Genomic DNA, 7,128 nt, shown 5'->3' on the forward strand with positions numbered 1-7,128 from the left:
AAGTTGAAAACCAACTTTGGAAGCATGTCTGGGGCATTTCATGCAGCTCAACCATGGTAGTCTCAACAGTTTGCCCCTTCCACTTTCTATTTAGTCTTATTTCTATGGGCTGACCCAGGCTTTGGACATTGTTCCAAGTTCTCTCTCCTTGTTGCACCCCTGTAGTGCACTGATAACACAGTAGATGAACAACTGCCCAAATATTCAAAGAACACTTTAACCACCCCTCGGATTTTGCATGGGGTCAGGGACAGGAGGAAGTCCTGCACTAACATACCTCCATGGCCATGGCACACCCCCCTCCCCCTCCCCTACTTCCCTCTTCAAAAGGGGCCTGCAGGCTGGGTAGGCTAGGATCCTACAGGGCTTTGTTCAAAAGCAAAACACACTGTCAAAGTTCCAGACAGCTTTGCAAAGCAGGCATGGTGCGGGTATCCAGCTGTCTGGTATTCAATGTGTTATACTCCACAATCCAGCAGAGGAACCAACAAAGCTCAGAATTAATAGGCTATTCTGAAAGAAATAAAAGGTACATCCTTTAGTGAGAATTAATCATCAATCATGAAAACATGAATAGCTAATTCACAAATATACCTTAAATTAAGATAGCAACACAATAAAGACTAATGAATGCGGGACATTCTAATTGAGCAGCCATGGCCATAAATCAATTATTATGCTGTTAAAATAATAATTAACTTTATTTTATTACTTGTGTACAACCCTTTCCTTTTTATTACTTCAATTAGCTTCCTTCTCCTATCACTTTCCCTCATTGTCAGTCACAGTCTTCCCCTTTGGAAATTTAACTAAATGTTTGCATATTCAGGTCTTTGCAGGATAGCACATAAAAAGATACAAAGTGACACAATAGCTGGCAGTTCTATTGGCTAATGATCAACCTTTGGGAGGACTGTCATCATTGCCGACGCCCTCACATCAGGAAAGTATTCTGTCATGGACAGACCATAATCAGATAGGTGGTTGGCCCAAGAGGAGGCCAGCCCTTTGCACTTGGGATGTGCTGAAGCCTTGCGATGTTCCCAAACATGGAGCATTCATCTTGGATAAAGTTCGCTTCAAGAACATGCTGGCCACCACCTTTACAGATAAATGATGGACCAAGCTGAAATCAAAACCTTACCCAGTCATGATTCCCACTTACACCAATGGTATTTCAAATGCTTTAGCTTGGGAGGATGGGGCTGCAGTTGGGTTTAGATATGGAGGACAACATTTTCAGATATTCCCAAGACACTGATGCCCAGTGGAGCCTGTGGCTTATTAGAAAGTCACAGACAGTGCAAGCACCATTAGGCAGCATGAACATTGATACATGCGAGACCCTGAGGAAGGGCAGGGGATCTCAGAAATGCTTTCCCATGGAACAGTTAGTACGTGGATGTGAGGTACAGGTTGCAATCTAATAGGGGAATACAGCTGGGTTAAAAATAATATAATAGACTCTTGGAAGTGAGTGATTTGATTAGAATCTAATAAGGTTAGAATCAAATATTGTATAATCGAGAGAGAGCTACAGCCTGGAATCTAATTGACAAGTTTAGATATAGAATAATGGATTCCTCAAAACCTCCTACGAACAGTAATGTAATCAAAGGGTCCATTTATTTAACCAAAGGATAGCGGAGGATAAACTGTAGGCTGAAATTTAAACCAGGAAATAAAACAAATTATAAAGAAGAAGGATAGATACTGGGGATTATTACACAAAACCAATCTAAGCCAGTTCAGATGATCAGCAAAATTATGATAACTACAAAATGAAAACAAAACTGGAAGAATGTCTAACTAATGTCGGCAGACAGTTGGATGCTACACCACTCATCTAAGTTCACCCACTCAGAAAGGCCCTGTAATGTTCCTTCTTAAGGCATGTAACTATTAAATTATTCCTGTGTTTCCAGCAACATAGTTCCAATATGTTGATCTTCATGTCATGGAGAATTCCTGGATATTCATCCTAAATTTCTCTTTTGTTAATTTAAACATGCCTTACATGATCGTTAGGAAGCCCAGAACTGGAAGAGACCATTTGACTGATGCCAAAGTTCAAAAACAGAATACCCAGTTCTGTATTTATCATTAACAATGTGTCAACTGTGGCTCAGCTGGTAGTATACTTGCCTCTAACTTGCAAAGTTCCAGGTTCAAATCCCACTTTAGGGTTTGTACATGAAAATTGAGGATGACACTTTTGTGTAGTACTGAGGGAGTTTAAGGCCATTGACAGGATCACGAAAACAATTAAAGGACCTGCCCATCTAACCTTAAGGTTGGTGGGCAGGCCAGGAGCCCCGGCAGCAAATAGAAAAAACATGAAACTTCACCCACCGGTGGGACGAGGTTTCATGTCGGGATTAAAAAAGTTGAATAAAGTTTTAATAAAATTTATTAACATGTCCCATCTCGTGTGACATTGTCACATGAGGGGGACATGGTAAGGATTTTTTTTCTCTCTATTTTTAATGTTTACACAACTGTCAGTGATCTCCCTCAGGCTGCACTTAGCCTCAGGGAGATGTGTGCTCTTTTGTGCGCATGCACAAAAAAGCGCACTCTAGCATTTGGGGAATCCACCACCACCACCCCTCCCCCCCGCCCCCTCCCACACAGGATGTGCATGGTGCTTCCCGCTGGACGTCCAACGGGGTGGGCCTTAATTGGCCCGCCCACTTAAAATGGCGGCGGGACCCGCTTCTCTGGCGGGGATCAGATCCTCGCCCGCAGGGGATTGGGTTGGGCCTGCCCACTCGACAGGCAGAAAACTCTGCCCCGTGTTCAAGCTGTGGTCTGACTAGATGTTAATTCTGCATTCCATATGTAGCTTGAAATCAGTCTAGTTTGTTGCAATATCTAATTTATTTGAAAAATCAGACTAGGAATCCAAGGCTGGATATTATGGGGGTGGAATGGATCAATGGCAGTAATGGAAAAAGAGGTGAATGCCAATGGGCATTTGTTGCCTGGGTTCACAAGCAAAGAATAAGCAGCTTGGTGAGGTACCAGGAGGCAGCTGGCACCTGTTAATCTTACCCCCATCTAGATTAGGTGTTCTGCAGAGAGAAATGAAAAAGGAAGAAAATTGGGAAATAGGAGGGGAAAAAAGAAACAGAACGCATGTTGGAATGTATCCCTACATTATCAAAGTAAATGCCGTATAATGGACACAATTGGCGAATGCTGCATTGCTCATGTGATGCTTTTCAATGACATATTTTCCATGACCACCCATTGTCCAGTGTGTATCCTGCACCCTGTGTATTCCCCTGTATGAAGGTTAAATGCAAGTTTTATCCCAGACAAAAAACGGTAACTTACACATAAGCTGCACCCACAACTCAGACTGATTTTTTTCTTAAATTTTAACAAGTGCAGCCTATATGTGAGTTCATCTGCTAATGTTTACATTGTGCAGTGGTTACATGAACAACTGGTGCAGTAACCTAGTGTTTATGATATTGAACTAGAAATGCAAAGATTATGAGTTCACATCCTAACTGAATTCAATAAATCTGCTCATTTGTGAGTTGGCACCTAAAAATGACCACAAAAGCTGCTGGCTTATTGGAAAAACCCAATTGGTTCACCAATGTCCATTGAGCAATGGAACCTACTACCTTTACCTAGTTTTTCCTGCACAAGACTCCACTCCCACATTATGTGGTTGGTTTTTAACATTCTCTGGGCAACTCCAGATGGCCGATAAAAACTGTTGTAATATGTCTTTAAGGGATAGCTATCACTAGAAGGGAAGTGTCCTAAGAAGTCATTACGCACGGGCATAATCAGATCCATTCCAGCTCCTCAACCACTGTGCAGTCCTATTACATCGAGGAAAAGATCTCAGGAACAACATCGAAGAATGATAATCCCACAGATCACTGTGAGCAATTTACAGACAAGGGTACCATTATGAGATCTTGGCATACCAGCAGATTACCTTTACTGTTTATGGACTCATTGATTCACCAGTCCTATACACTCATGCAATGATAACTAAACATGAACATGTATTTTAGATACTTATGCTTCTTTGGAAGAGGGGATGTATGTTTCAAAAGAAAGGAGGATATTGTAATATGCTTTTAAAAGATAGTGGCATGCCATCATTGGAAGGGAAGTGTGTCATGTGATCCAGTCTCAGTTTCACTTTGGCTTGTGAATAGAACACAGCACACACAGCCCTGCTGCTGATGGCTTCAAGCTTTAAACCCACGTTTATATGTTCCCATTATCTAGTTTAAATACTTGAACCCACAATGTGTTTACACAATCCCTTATGAGTAATTTGTGCCTTTATATCCTTATAACAACACGACAAAAACTACCTTGAAAATGCTGCCCACATCCCAAAAAGAATTTTTTAAAAAGCTATTTCTGGAAGGAGAATAATCTTTTCCTTCAATGCAATTCATTTGCTTCTCTTTTATTACTAAGATTGAGTTTTTAAATGGAATCACAGTGCGTTAAAACATTATAGGGCATTCTAGCACAGGAACTACCTTGGAATCCTGATTATAGAGCACCACGTTTAATCAAGGTTTAAAGGTCTTTGCTTTGGAGTTATTCAGAGTTATCATCAGTCCATCAGGGATATGTTTCTAATCAGTGAATCGTACAAATTGTTTGGCCTAATGTAATTTGCAGTACTTGGCTCTGAGTCTAAAGTTAATGTTCGTATTCATTTACAATTCCTGCTGCTTAATTAAGTAACGTACTGAGCAGTAATACATAGATCTGCTGATATTTGTGTCAACTGAAGTGGAAAAAAACACACTGACATGCCTTGAACTTTGCCCAGCTCAGTGCCTTAATTAATTTAATAGTGTTGCTCAACCTTAATATTTAATCCCTGACAAAGTAGCTGCAAAGTAGAGGAGAGGCAAATTCCTGAATATAGGAAATGAAGCCATTACATTCTGGCAGGGACAATCTTCTAAAGGTGCATCCATGCTTTGGAACCTCACCCACCGGCAGTGCAAACTGGGAATCTGGGCATGCTTTAGCGCACACATTTCCAATAGTTGATTTACACAGTTGGAATATCAGGGACGGGATACAACTAAGTTTCTCATAGCACACAGTCAAAAAAGCGAGCGCTTTTATTTACACACATGTGCACATGCACATCAGTACCAATCATCATAGCCAAATTCTTTAACCAGTGATTATTTAGAATATGGAACTTGTTACCACAGAATCATAGAATCTTTTCAGAGCAGAAGACCATTCGAGTGATAAACGATCCTTCAGCCCGAAAAATATTAATTAACCACATGGAGTTGTTGCGCTTAATAGCATAGATACATTTAAGGAGCAACTAGAGAAACACAGGATGGAGAAAGGAATAGAAGAATATGCAGATAGGCTTCGCGGAAGTACATTGGGAGGAGGCTTGTGTGGAACATAAGCACTGGTATTGGCATGTTGAATTGGATTGCAATTTGGTGTTACAAATATGTGATCGAACTACTTAGAATTTGCAGCATGGAAAGAGTCCTATTGGCCTATCTAGTCTATGCTGGTGTTTATGCTCTATGAGTCTTCTTCCATTGTACTTCATCTCACCTTAACTACATATCTGTCTATAATTTTCTCCCTTGTGTGTTTATATAATTATTTAGTGACTCAGTGAAGTATCGTAAAGTCAAGATGGCTCTACTTTACACAGAGGGTCTAGAGTTAATGTGTTTCCAATTTTCTTGGTTATTGCATTTTCCAAAGTGAAAATACCACAATAAAACTTGTCCCATTGTTGAATCCCGCGACCTATTCCTTTGACAAACTCTAGCCACGTAACTTCCCATTCTCAGTCTCCATGGCGACCAAAATCAGCAACCTGTCCCTATTCTTTAACTTGATACTGGTACCTTTCAAAACTGCAGTAATAACCTGGCTCTCTCCTCAAAGTTTGACCAGCTATCACAACATGTCCAGGATCAGTCCAAATAAGGACATTGAGCCTCATCAGCATGATGTCAGCAAGCTGAGGACACTAAGTAGGTGACCAGATTTAGCTCTCTGCTTTCAGGAAATCCAATTTGGGTCAGCTGAGATTCGATGACATTCCCACTTGCCTCAATGCTCCATGTTCAAAGCCCTTTAATCAGGGTCTTCCCCATTCACTGCACTGAGACAATGCTAGTCTAAATCAATTGATGGATCCTCTGAAGCTATGACCGTCTCAACTGTCTTCGTCTACCAGCCCAAACTTCTCGAATGTCTGTCCTCCACAATTCACCTTTGTGGAACCACCCTGCCTGATTCCTCTCCTACTTGTTGGATCAAAGACATATGACCTCTCGTAGTTTCTCGTTCCATGCATGTTTGGTCAACTTTTTAAAAGATTCATTTGTGGGATGTGAGCATTGCCTGGAGCTTTCAATCCTCCAAGATTATGCTGAGATCTCCCAGAATTTTGAAGATTAATCGCCAGTCCACCACTGCAAGAAAGGGAGAAAAATGACTAGACTATTAAAGAAGTGCTTTCCCACCATTTCTTTGAAGCCTTTCACTTATTGCTCATAGAAATACTAGCATCTGGGAAAAATGTGGTTTGATTAACACTTAGCTAAATCACGGAGAGTCCATTCATTTTTCAATTGACCGTGGGAAATCATGGTGAATGTCTGGTGACTAACAGCGCGAGCATGGGGATGGGACAGTGGAAGGCAGGATGTCACTTGAATAGACCTCCAGGAATACATCAGGCCAGAGTTGGCAAGCCAGGCATTGCTGGCAAGGCCAGCACTTATTGCCTGTCTCTAATTGCACCTTGAGACGGTGGTGGTGAACCATCTTCTTAAATCACTTCAGTCCATGCGTTGTAGGTACACCCACAGTGCTATTAGAGAGGAAGTTCTGGGTTTTGACCCAACAACAGTGAAGGAACTGCGATATAGTTCCAAGTCAAGGTGGTGAGTGACTTGGAGGGAAATTTATGGGTGTAGTGTTCCCATGCATTTTTGCCCTCATCCTTCCAGGTGGTGGAGGCCGTGGGTTATAGATGCTGTCAAAAGGAGGTTTGGTTCCTGGGGTTCCATCTTCATCATTTACTTGATGCCTATCAGTGATAGCAACTGGAAGAAATGATGAATGATCATAGGT

The 7,128-nt window shown here is 41.4% G+C and overlaps 1 pseudogene; it reads left to right on the forward strand.

Annotated features, from left to right (window-relative positions):
* The first annotated feature begins 958 nt into the window (after positions 1–958).
* LOC121280637 lies at positions 959–1,061 on the forward strand (annotated as a pseudogene).
* Positions 1,062–7,128: the final 6,067 nt, after the last annotated feature.

Source organism: Carcharodon carcharias, chromosome 7 (genome assembly GCF_017639515.1).
Source record: "Carcharodon carcharias isolate sCarCar2 chromosome 7, sCarCar2.pri, whole genome shotgun sequence".
Classification (NCBI taxonomy): domain Eukaryota; kingdom Metazoa; phylum Chordata; class Chondrichthyes; order Lamniformes; family Lamnidae; genus Carcharodon; species Carcharodon carcharias.